The 12,609-nt window shown below is 40.1% G+C and overlaps 1 protein-coding gene across 1 annotated transcript in view; it reads left to right on the top strand.

The window, feature by feature from the left end:
- LOC133546839 (oocyte zinc finger protein XlCOF6.1-like) overlaps positions 1-12,609 on the top strand; it is a 267,073-nt gene that overhangs the window by 84,554 nt on the left and 169,910 nt on the right. The window lies entirely within an intron of this gene.

Here is a 12,609-nt window from a genome sequence, read left to right on the forward strand (position 1 = left end):
GCTCTCAGTACAACAGCCAATCACATTGCAAGTCAGCTTGTATGCTCTCAGTACAACAGCCAATCACATTAGTACTGTTGTTTTGCTCCCACAGCACTCATCCAATTCCAATCACATTGCAGGTCAGCTTGTATGCTCTCAGTACAACAGCCAATCACATTGCAGGTCAGCTTGTATGCTCTCAGTACAACAGCCAATCACATTGCAAGTCAGCTTGTATGCTCTCAGTACAACAGCCAATCACATTGCAAGTCAGCTTGTATGCTCTCAGTACAACAGCCAATCACATTGCAAGTCAGCTTGTATGCTCTCAGTACAACAGCCAATCACATTGCAGGTCAGCTTGTATGCTCTCAGTACAACAGCCAATCACATTGCAAGTCAGCTTGTATGCTCTCAGTACAACAGCCAATCACATTGCAAGTCAGCTTGTATGCTCTCAGTACAACAGCCAATCACATTGCAAGTCAGCTTGTATGCTCTCAGTACAACAGCCAATCACATTGCAGGTCAGCTTGTATGCTCTCAGTACAACAGCCAATCACATTGCAGGTCAGCTTGTATGCTCTCAGTACAACAGCCAATCACATTGCAAGTCAGCTTGTATGCTCTCAGTACAACAGCCAATCACATTGCAGGTCAGCTTGTATGCTCTCAGTACAACAGCCAATCACATTGCAGGTCAGCTTGTATGCTCTCAGTACAAAAGCCAATCACATTAGTACTGTTGTTTTGCTCCCACAGCACTCATCCAATCAAATTGCAGGAAAACCAAGGAAGAATAATTCTTAAACAACGCGCCATTGAGAAAAAAAATATGCCAACGTTGGTTTCGTCCGGGTATAAAAAACTACGACTTGGTCAACAAAAAACGAATTGCCGTATGCAAAACATGCAGTTCGAATATGTAGACGCAACAACTTCCAATTTCGTTCGACATTTGAAGATGCACAAAGAAGGGTAAGTTTTGATTGTAAGCTAAAGTTTATTGGCTGAGTAATGTGACTTTTATTTGCTGTGTAGTTGAATGAGTGAGGCTGTAAACTCACTGCTAACGTTATAACCATAGTCATCTTATAAGTAGACGCGGTATAGAGCACTTCTGCTACTGGCGCTGAGGAGACGAGACGCGCGGCCGCCATCTTGGAGTGGTGATCCGCTTCACTCAGTGCAATTAATTTGTCAGGAGCAATGAACAGTCGGCCTCCATCTTGGAGTGGTGATCCGCTCCACTCAGTACAATTAATTTGGCAGGAGCAATGAACAGTCGGCGCATTTAATTAATCTTACCTCACTAAAAACCACTGATTTTCGTCATACGTGTAACTATGATAAAAGGACACATGTTTTGGTGTGTTTTATTATTCATAGTTTGCTTAACAGTAACAGAATATTTGTATATGCTATAAGTGACCAGACGTCCAAGATCAATACTGGGAATATAATCCCAGAGAAGGGGAAAAAAACATATGCATGTACATATGTATATACATGCATATGTTCTACATAAAAAAATGTATGAATACATTAGATATCTATGTATCTTACGGACCTATAGACTATCTCTGTTGCTGCAGCAGCAGGGAGTTTATTCTGTCTTGGCATTTTGTATTGATATTCTATTATATTCTTCCCTTAAATGATCATGTTTTCAGTGATTGTTTTATATGTATTTTTTATGTATGTCACTTTGGATAAATGCGTCTGCCAAATACTTCAACATAAACATATATTAACACGCCGAGTCATACCAAAGACTATAAAAATGGGACTCATTACCTCCCTGCTTGGCACTCAGCATCAAGGGTTGGAATTGGGAGTTAAATCGCCCAAAATGTTTCCCGGGCGCCCACTGCACCCCTAACCTCCCAGGGGGTGAACAAGGGGATGGGTCAAATGCGGAAGACAGATTTCACCATACCTAGTGTGTGTGTGACAATCATTGCTACTTTAACTTTAACCTGTAAGTTTTTATATCAGCTAAAACCACCAATCTGTTTGACTGGATTCAGAATAAAACTAAATTCTGTTGTACCCAACAATGTTAGTATTTGAATATTGTTACTTGAAAACTTATTCCTGGTTACATACATACTGTTAAGAAAGTATTGTCTTAGATTTTGCCTAAAATGAGAATGCATCATAATCATTGGCAACTGGTGAATTTTGTTTTAGGTGGGGCTGAAAGTTTGTAAAGCAAATACCTGTAGGGGCGTCATCCTCCTCCAGAAGATTTCTTTGTTATTTTCACATACAAATATTGAAGATCTTTGCTCCTTCACAACTCTGTTGTAATATTCTTTTCACAAAATACAACCATCCATCCATCCATTTTCTACTGCTTATTCCCTTTGGGTAGCGGGGGGCACTGGTGCCTATCTCAGCTACAATCAGGCAGAAGGCAATAGTACGTTAATGTTAAATCTTACTTGTGAAAAGTAATCCCCCAATTCCTATTTTCAACAGTCCGCTAATATTAACAGGAAAACGCTGAACACCGCCCGGCCTCTTTGTTTTCTACCTGTCAACTGTCAGTTTAAGCTGCTCGCCAGCTCCTCATCACCACTTCAAGATGGCGGCCAAATTGCTCGCGTCACAGCAGCCAATGCGGCGTCTACTTATAAGATGTCTCTGGTTATAACGTCATTGCAAACACGACAATCTGTTGCATTCACTGCAGTTTGCTACCATATTCATACTTTTTGTAAAGTGATTTTTTTCAAGCAGGGTTGCATGAGGTACCTACACATAGTGTTACGTTAGTCAGTGTATCACAAACTGTAACGTAAGGTTATACGGTGGTCAGCAGCACCGCATATTTTAGCCACCTACAAAAAGACAAACATAGTCAAATAAAGGTCAGTTAAAATGTACCCTATATTAAGAATATGTGTACAGATTGCTTTTGCATAGGGCCCTGAAATCTAAACAGTACATTGTTCATTGTTATTTTCATGTATTTGTTATGTTTTTCATGTGTACGCAGACATAAACACACAAACAGAATGAGATGAGATCAATGACATAAGGTAAGAACAGGATAGAAACTGCTGTGGAACTAACTAGCTACAATGCAATATGACATGGAAATACAATGTTAACACTTTGTTTACAAATAAGTACAGTTCAACTTGTTTTTCCAAATGTGTTTATTCTGTAAAGCAATGAGTTAAATGTTTAAAATGACTGGTTAATAGTGTTATTATGAATTGCAAGGTCAGCACTATTTTTTTTCCTGCAATTTCAAATGCACTTGGTTTTAATAAATAAATACAGCATTTTAAAAACATACATAATCTGTGTAAATGTATTAGTCTGTGATTAAAATGACCTGAAAGGACTCGAAACTCAAAATGCAGGACTTGGGACTTGACTTGAGACTTTCCAGTCTTGACTTTGGACTTGACTCGGGACTTGCCTGTCTTGACTCGAGAGTTGAGGGCAAAGACTTGAGACTTACTTGTGACTTGCAAAACAATGACTTGGTCCCACCTCTGGCATGAACTCTGACATAAAACCAATTGTAAGTCCAGGAAGTGACGTACTCTTCGCGCATGCGTGGATCGATCGTGTCGTGAATTTATATCAATTTTTAAAAAGTGTGAAACATTTGCTCTCATACACAAAAGTGTCTTTCTTAAAGTGAAATCCAAATTCTAACATTGTGTTAATGATTTGAATTTATTAATTCAATCTTGGAAGATTGTACAAAATAGAAAAAGCCCTTATTATATTTACTGAAATAATTTAAGTGTATCATTTATTTATATATATTTTATTTTAATCTTATTGGAATGGTCTCTCATATTTACTTTTACTTTCTTTAACGGGTTTTGTTTGTAAGAGGATTGGATTTAATGTGATGTTTTTTATATTGCTGAGTAAAATATTGAAAAAGCATTGACTCATATTGTATTGAAAGTACCTTAATGTGTCCAAACATTGTTTATGTGTGTTTAATTGTTCAATAACAAAATAAAATAAATACTCAGAAGTAGAACTGGTTAGCAAATAAACTCTTATTTTAACATAAATAATGTTGAAGTCATATTACATGACATTATACAAATATGTATATTAAATATAATTTGAATAGTTGGCAAGTAAACAAAATGCATTTGCCATACCTAATTGTATTATATCAATTATAACTCAACCGCACACATTACAACATGTATTCACACTTTGTTGTGTGAAAATATTTTACACAAACTTACATTCAATTATAGTAATGATTATAATATAATAAGATATATAACAATGTGTGTTCTGGATCTAAATTAATGCATGGAAAATAAATTGATAAACAATCAATCTTTTTAGCGAGGTGGCATCTTTTTTACCTGGAAACTTATCTACTTAAGTGTGCAAATAAAGTCTTACGTATTACTTGTATTACATTTGAATAGAACCTTATTGAGCATATTAACAAGATTCTGTTAGAAAATGTGTTGAGTATGAAAAATGTCATTTTGAATTTGCGTACAGGATGTAGAATGACAATGATCTTCACCCACCATAAAACAAATCAGGAAGATTGGAGCATGTGGAAGGAAGTTATGACTGTTATCATTTTCCACCACAAGGGGGCGATGTTGGTGTCGATATCAATGACTAGACGATCAGACCCCGACCTAAAGGCCTACTGAAAGCCACTACTAGCCACCACACAGTCTGATAGTTTATATATCAATGATGAAATATTAACATTGCAACACATGCCAATACGGCCGCTTTAGTTTACTAAATTGCAATTTTACATTTGCGGAATGATGACGTATACGCGTTACGTTAAGGACTGTAAGGAAATATTAGCGCAGCGCACACACACAGCTAAAAGTTGTCTGCTTTAATCGCATGATTACAGATAATTTTGGACATCTGTGTTGCTGAATCTTTTGCAATTTGTTCATTTAATAATGGAGTCTATAGAGAAGAATGCTGTTGGTGGAAAGCGGTGGATTGCAGCTGTCTTTAGCACCGAGACACAGCCGGTGTTTCTTTGTTTGTTGTGAAGCAGAGCGGTCAAGTGAACATGTTTTCTCTACGTCGACCAGCAAGTTTTTGGATGGGAAAATTGTGATATATATCTTACTGAAGACATCAGTGGATTATTTGTCGTCCTGCAGCAGCTGTGAGCCTGGCTCCTCGGCTTCTCTCTTAGACTCGAGGTATGCCTTTACAATCTTTAAAACCTCACTAAAACACTATTAAAACAATAAGCAGATAAGGGATCTTCCAGAATTATCCTAGTAAATGTGTCTAATTACATCTGAAACGCTCACACTGCCATCGCCCGGAGCTGGTTCGCAGCCGAGTGTGAAGCGACCGGAATGAGAATCAGCACCTCCAAGTCCGAGTCCATGGTTCTCGCCCGGAAAAGGGTGGAGTGCCATCTCCGGGTTGGGGAGGAGACCCTGCCCCAAGTGGAGGAGTTCAAGTACCTAGGAGTCTTGTTCACGAGTGAGGGAAGAGTGGATCGTGAGATCGACAGGCGGATCGGTGCGGCGTCTTCAGTAATGCGGACGTTGTACCGATCCGTTGTGGTGAAGAAGGAGCTGAGCCGGAAGGCAAAGCTCTCAATTTACCGGTCGATCTACGTTCCCATCTTCACCTATGGTCATGAGCTTTGGGTCATGACCGAAAGAATAAGATCACGGGTACAAGCGGCCCAAATGAGTTTCCTCCGCCGTGTGGCGGGTCTCTCCCTTAGAGATAGGGTGAGAAGCTCTGCCATCCGGGAGGAACTCAAAGTAAAGCCGCTGCCCCTCTACATCGAGAGGAGCCAGATGAGGTGGTTCGGGCATCTGGTCAGGATGCCATCCGAACGCCTCCCTAGGAAGGTGTTTAGGGCACGTCCAACCGGTAGGAGGCCACGGGGAAGACCCAGGACACGTTGGGAAGACTATGTCTCCCGGCTGGCCTGGGAACGCCTCGGGATCCCCCGGGAAGAGCTAGACGAAGTGGCTGGGGAGAGGGAAGTCTGGGTTTCCCTGCTTAGGCTGTTGCCCCCGCGACCCGACCTCGGATAAGCGGAAGATGATGGATGGAATATATCACTATGTGTGTAATGAATTGATATAATATGTAAGTTCCACGTTCTGAATATAATTACTGAAATAAATCAACTTTTTCATGATATTCTAATAATATGAACAGCACCTGTATATATAATGACAGACACATGACTGATGTTAAAAAAGTAGGACAATGGCCAATAGGGCTGGCCGATAAAACTAGACACATAACTTAAGTGGGGGGAGGGGGCACCAGACTTTTGAATAGGGAACGTGCGCCCTCCTGTGGACTTCTGCTGCAACTGCACACACAACAAATTATTTATTTCCAAGTGTGCCTTATTTAGTGTCTCAGACTTCCAATTCCTCCTTTACATGTTTAGTGTCTAAGTATTAATTAAACAACTGTTTAATATACAAATATTAAAAACATGTTTAGTGTACAAATATTAAATACATGTTTAGTGTATAATTTAAAAAAAAGTATATATATATATATATATAGAGAGAGAGAGAGAGAGAGACCAGACTTGTGAAGAGGGAATGTGCGCCCTCCTGTGGACTTCTGCTGCAACTGCACACACAAAGAACTACATTACTTCCAAGTGTGCCTTATTTAGTGTCCCAGACTTCCAATTCCTCCTTTACATGTTTAGTGTATAAGTATTAACTAAACAACTGTTTAATATATGAATATTAAAAACTTGTTTAGTGTATAAATTATACATATATATATATATATATATATATATATATATATATATATATATATTGTACTGTGCTGGTTTGAAATAAATGTTTCAATTCAATTCAAACATTTAATTTATACGCTACACATATATTTAATATTTATACACTGAACAAGTTTTTATATTGATATAATAAACAGTTGTTTGTTTAATACTTATATACTAAACATGTAAAGGAGGAATTGGAAGTCTGGGACACTAAATAAGGCACACTTGGAATTAATGAATTTCTTTGTGTGTGCAGTTGCAGCAGAAGTCCACAGGAGGGCGCATGTTTCCTCTTCATAAGTCTGGTCTCTCTCTCTCTCTCATATATATATATATATATATATATATACCAGCACAGTACAACTAAACATAGATGTTTTTTTTTTTTTTACATTTTGGCAGAGATATTTATGCAAGGCTTGAAAAAGGGGTTGGATGAAGCAGATGCTTATAATAGTCCAACCCCTCTCACTCATTCCACATTCAACATAAATATAATACAAGAACAATACTCTATAAACAAAAACAAGAAAAACTCCTGTAAAACAACAATACTATGAGACAAGACAAGACGAGACAAGACACACACACACACACACACACACACACACACACACACACACACACACACACACACACACGCACACACACACACACACACCTCTCTCCCATGGCTCTGTGCTGAGGGCATCACTCTCTTTCCTCCTCGTACTTCTTCAGTACTTCTTTTTGAAACAGTGTTTTGAATTGAATCATGCTAGAACACATTTTTAAGTTGTCCCCTAAGTTGTTCCACAGAGTGACTCCACACACTGAAATGCACATTGATTTGAAAGTGGTTCTACATTTAGGCAAATATAATTAGTTGTTTCCTCTTAAACTGTAACTATGGTGATCATCTCTATCATGGAATAGGTTCTGTAAATTGGGTGGTAGAGAGTTTTGGGATGCACTAAACATCATTTGAGCAGTTTTAATGTTGATCACATGGTTCAGTTTAAGTCCATAAATAGTGGATTTGATTGATGTCTGTAGTGAACATTGGACACAATCCTGATGGCCTTTTTCTGCAGAGTGACTAAAGGTTGTAGATGTGATTTATAACAATTTCCCCAGACTCCAACACAATAGTTTAAATATGACATAATAAATGAATGAAACAATAACAACAGAGCATTGGTGTTCAATAAATGACATGATCTCCTCATCATTCCAACACATTTAGCAACGTTTGCCCTCAGGTAACTTATATGAGGTTTCCATGAGATATGTTCATCTACTATTACTCCTAAGAAGGAATTTTGTTGAACATATTCTATTGGTGTATCATCAATAACAATCCTAATTGGTATATTACTTTTGCAATTGCTAAAGAGCATTATTTTGGTCTTCTTTAAATTCAGAGACAATTTGTTTGTATTAAACCAAGTTTTTAGCTTCATCATCTCCTCAGTTACAGAAGTCAGAAGTTGCTTCACGTGGTCACCTGCACATGTAATTGTTGTATCGTCAGCAAAGAGGATGAACTCCAGCAGTGTTGATACTTGACATATTTTGTTGATATATATAATGAATAGTGTGGGTCCCAGTATGGACCCCTGGGGGACTCCACAGTTATGTTCATGAGTGTAGATTGATGTTGGTCCATCTGAACAATCTGCTGTCTCTCATTTAAGTCGCTCTCCAGCCATTTCCCTGCCAATCCCCTTATGCCGTAGTTTTCCAGTTTATTTACCAAAATCTGGTGGTCAATGGTATCGAAAGCCTTTTGCAGGTCAATAAAAATTCCTATAACAAATTTGTTCTTCTCCATGCCATTATTAATGTTCTCTATTAACCCTTGTGTGGTGTTCATATTGTTGTTACTCAGCCAGTGTTTGTGGGTCTGATGGACCCGCTGCATTTTGTGACTTTTAGTGTCTCACATTCAAACATTTTATGTTAAATTACTGAACAGATGTTTACCTTATCCCAATTACAAGGAGTATAAACAATACATATGGTTAATATTTGCCCTTTACCTTTGTTATGGCACATTTATAACGTATTATTTTAAACATAATAAAAAAAAAATTATTAAAATCAAGATATGAGTGGAAACAAATTTGCAAGTGAAGCAAGCTTTTTAGAAACTACTGACTTTTATTTTTTTGAACTTGAAATGTAAGCCATTGAGGTGCACAACACAAGCTGAACAACATGAACACAGAGTAAACATAGCAGTGAAGACAACACATTGAACACATGGCCTGTAGCCACTAGCCTATACAACACTTGAGGGGCAGAGCTTTACTGTGTGTGTGTGTTGCAGATATACGTGTTGTTTTCCTCTCCATCTTGGGTCCGCACACTTCTTCTTGTTGCTGGTGTTCACAACCCAGAATAATGAAAAGATCAGGAATTTTACTAAGACTTCTGTCTCTCTTTAAGAAGACATGAGTGGCAGACATGTATCAACAGCATCACACACTTACTTCAGGCTCTGCAGACAGGCCACCAGCATTCTCCTCCTGAATCCTCCTCACCATGGCTGCAGAGGCTGGGGTTCTGGGGACATAATCTCTTCTCTCCATTTGTGGTCTCACCAATGCCATTCCCAGATCCTCAAGGAAGGGCCGTCTTTTCTGGAGCTTCACTCGTTTCCACTCTGGGTTCAGTGCCATCCAAATGACAAAGGAGTTGTACGCTGAGATGTCCAACATGTCAAATATCACCAGTGGTCAGCGTAAAGTCCTCCGTTTGCAGCTGTAGGCCGTCACCAGCTTGTCCATGTTGTCTACCACTACTTTTGTGGCGTTATAATCCATGATGATCTCTGGTTTGTGATGTTCCTGGTCACAGATTCTTCCTTCCCCGTGCAGTGTACACATGAGCACCACATTCTGGCCTTTCTTCGGCACAAAGGATACCCGGGATGTGTCAGCCGTGTATACAAACTTGGAAGACTTGACACGCCTGTTCTTTGAAGTCAGCAGTTGAGGTGGGAGCTCTGACCTGTTTTTCCTTATTGTTCCCACCATGGTCAGCTTCCTCTTCAGGAGCTCCTGTCCCAGTTTGTGCAAAGTAGAAAAAATAGTTGCATGTGTTGTTGTGTCCACGGAGGCACTGAGACATGTCGAGGACTACTCTCATTCCTTGTTTTTTCTCAGGGGCTCCTCCATCAGGTTTCCCTGTGTAGACTTGTAAGTTCCAAGCATATGAGGAAGTGACATCACTGGCAGCCCAGATCTTTATACCATACTTTGCAGGTTTAGATGGTATTTACTGCCGTAGTGTGTGAATGTGAGTGTGAATGTTGTCTGTCTGTCTGTGTTGGCCCTGCGATGAGGTGGAGACTTGTCCAGGGTGTACCCCGCCTTCCGCCCGATTGTAGCTGAGATAGGCGCCCGCGACCCAAAAAAGGGAATAAGCGGTAGAAAATGGATGGATACTGCCGAAAGGGGCCCTTAAATTGCATCAGCTGTTCATCAATGGTGACATTTGGCCCAGGGTTGTACAGCAAGGGGAGAGCGAACAGCGTTGGCAGGTAGTGTTGCAACCTTGCGTTTGACCCTCTGATGTTCTGTGTACATACACTCTGTCCTCCTCCTGTCTAGGCCTGCTGTGTGTGTGTGTGTGTGTGTGTGTGTGTGTGTGTGTGTGTGTGTGTGTGTGTGTGTGTGTGTGTGTGAACAGAACATCAATTTCCACACTTCTATTAGCTCCAGGTCCAGGGGACCCCGAACATCCTATATGTAACAGAAATGTGTAGGGGGGTGTATGGTGTGTGTTCATTAAATATGTATTCTGATATATGTTCTTCACAGAAAATGAGCCAAAGCCAGTGAGTCTCAGTTTGGAAAATTCATTAATTGTATTATTTTTCTTTTAATAAACATTAAAAACGGGTCCCACAGAGCCGAACACCACACAAGGATTAAGACAACTGCTGAAATTATATATAAAGTAAATAATAATATGCTTTCAGAAGTGGTCCAGAAGATGTTTCAGATGTGAACCAGTAAATATGAACTAAGAGGGATTTAGGAGTACGCAAAAGCAAATGTATTAACAAATGTAAAACAAATATATACACCATATAATGTTAATCTATAACATCAATAATAATTAAAAATGATTTCTGAATATCTCTATACACGTATAAAAGTATTTTGTCCTGTTTATTCTCACCTTTACAGTCAAAGTGTTGTTTATTTTTGAATAAAGTACACAATGTTGTATATTAAAACATGTACTTGACTTAAAAATGCAAAATATCTAATCTATAAATGTTAGGATCTATGTGCTGATTTTGTTAGAAAGTCAAAGTCTGGACAGTTTATTTCAAATCCTGCAGTTTCATTTGCTGCTGCTGTTCTCACCAGCACACTTGTGTTTCTTACACTGCTACTTAGAAGACAATCCATCCATCCATTTCCTACCGCTTATCCCCCTTTGGGGTCGCGGGGGGAGCTGGTGCCTATCTCAGCTACAATCGGGCAGAAGGCAGTGTACACCCTGGACAAGTCGCCACCTCATCGCAGGGCCAACACAGATAGACAGACAACATTCACACTCACATTCACACATTAGGGACCATTTAGTGTTGCCAATCAACCTATCCCCAGGTGCATGTCTTTGGAGGTGGGAGGAGCCTATCCCCAGGTGTATGTCTTTGGAGGTGGGAGGGGCCTATCCCCAGGTGTATGTCTTTGGAGGTGGGAGGGGCCTATCCCCAGGTGCATGTCTTTGCAGGTGGGAGGGGCCTACCCCCAGGTGCATGTCTTTGGAGGTGGGAGGAGCCTATCCCCAGGTGTATGTCTTTGGAGGTGGGAGGGGCCTATCCCCAGGTGCATGTCTTTGGAGGTGGGAGGAGCCTATCCCCAGGTGTATGTCTTTGGAGGTGGGAGGAGCCTATCCCCAGGTGCATGTCTTGGGAAATGTCACGCTTGCCACTGACGGTTTGTGTTTTAGTTTCTCCTCTATGTGTTTGGAATATCCTGTCCTTAGTTCCTGTCAGCACTCTTATTTTGGTCCAGCTTCCTGTTTGTCTCCCTGTGTGCTGTTTTTCCCTCAGCTGTGGCTGATTGGCACCTGGCTACACCTGGCTACAATCAGCCCGCTCCTATTTTACCTGCTTTTTTCCTCCAGTCAGTGCTGAATTATTGCCGTTGCCACATGTCGCACTTGTCTTTGCTACCTGTCGTATCTTGTCTTGTCCATGCAGCGTTGCTGTAAGCTATGTTTGATTGCGGTTTTTAGCTTACTGCCTTTTGTTCCCTGCTTCCAGTTTGTTTTCTAAGTACAAGTACGACTTCTGTTTTCCAAGCTAAATTTCCTTTTTGTTTTCTAGCTCCCATGCTAGCTCTCTTGGGTTGTTATCCTCCCATGTGCGTGCTTTTTGTTTGTACCCTTTGTTTGGTTTTGTTCTAGTATTTTATATTAAAACCATGTTTCCTTATTCAATGCCTGACTCCGTCTCCGCATCATGGGGTTCGTCAACAACAAACTTTGACAGGAAGTGGGAGGAAGCCGGAGTACCCAGAGGGAACCCACGCATTCACGGGGAGGACATGCAAACTTCACACAGAAAGATCCCGAGCCCGGGATTGAACACAGGACTACTCAGGACCTTTGTATTGTGAGGCAGACGCACTCACCCCTCTTTCACCGTGAAGCCTAGAAGAGAATCTTTCACCACACACACTGCAACTCAACACTTACTTACCAGTGTGTATTCTCATGAGTCTTTTCAGAAGCAGACTTTGTATAAAACTTTTACAATATATGTATAATGTAGCCTGCATGTTACTTAAGTAAAGCACTGTACAAGTATTAAGTAAACAATGAATTATATAACTGGGCTACATCCGAAG

The sequence above is a fragment of the Nerophis ophidion genome, unplaced genomic scaffold, assembly GCF_033978795.1.
Source record: "Nerophis ophidion isolate RoL-2023_Sa unplaced genomic scaffold, RoL_Noph_v1.0 HiC_scaffold_45, whole genome shotgun sequence".
Taxonomy (NCBI): domain Eukaryota; kingdom Metazoa; phylum Chordata; class Actinopteri; order Syngnathiformes; family Syngnathidae; genus Nerophis; species Nerophis ophidion.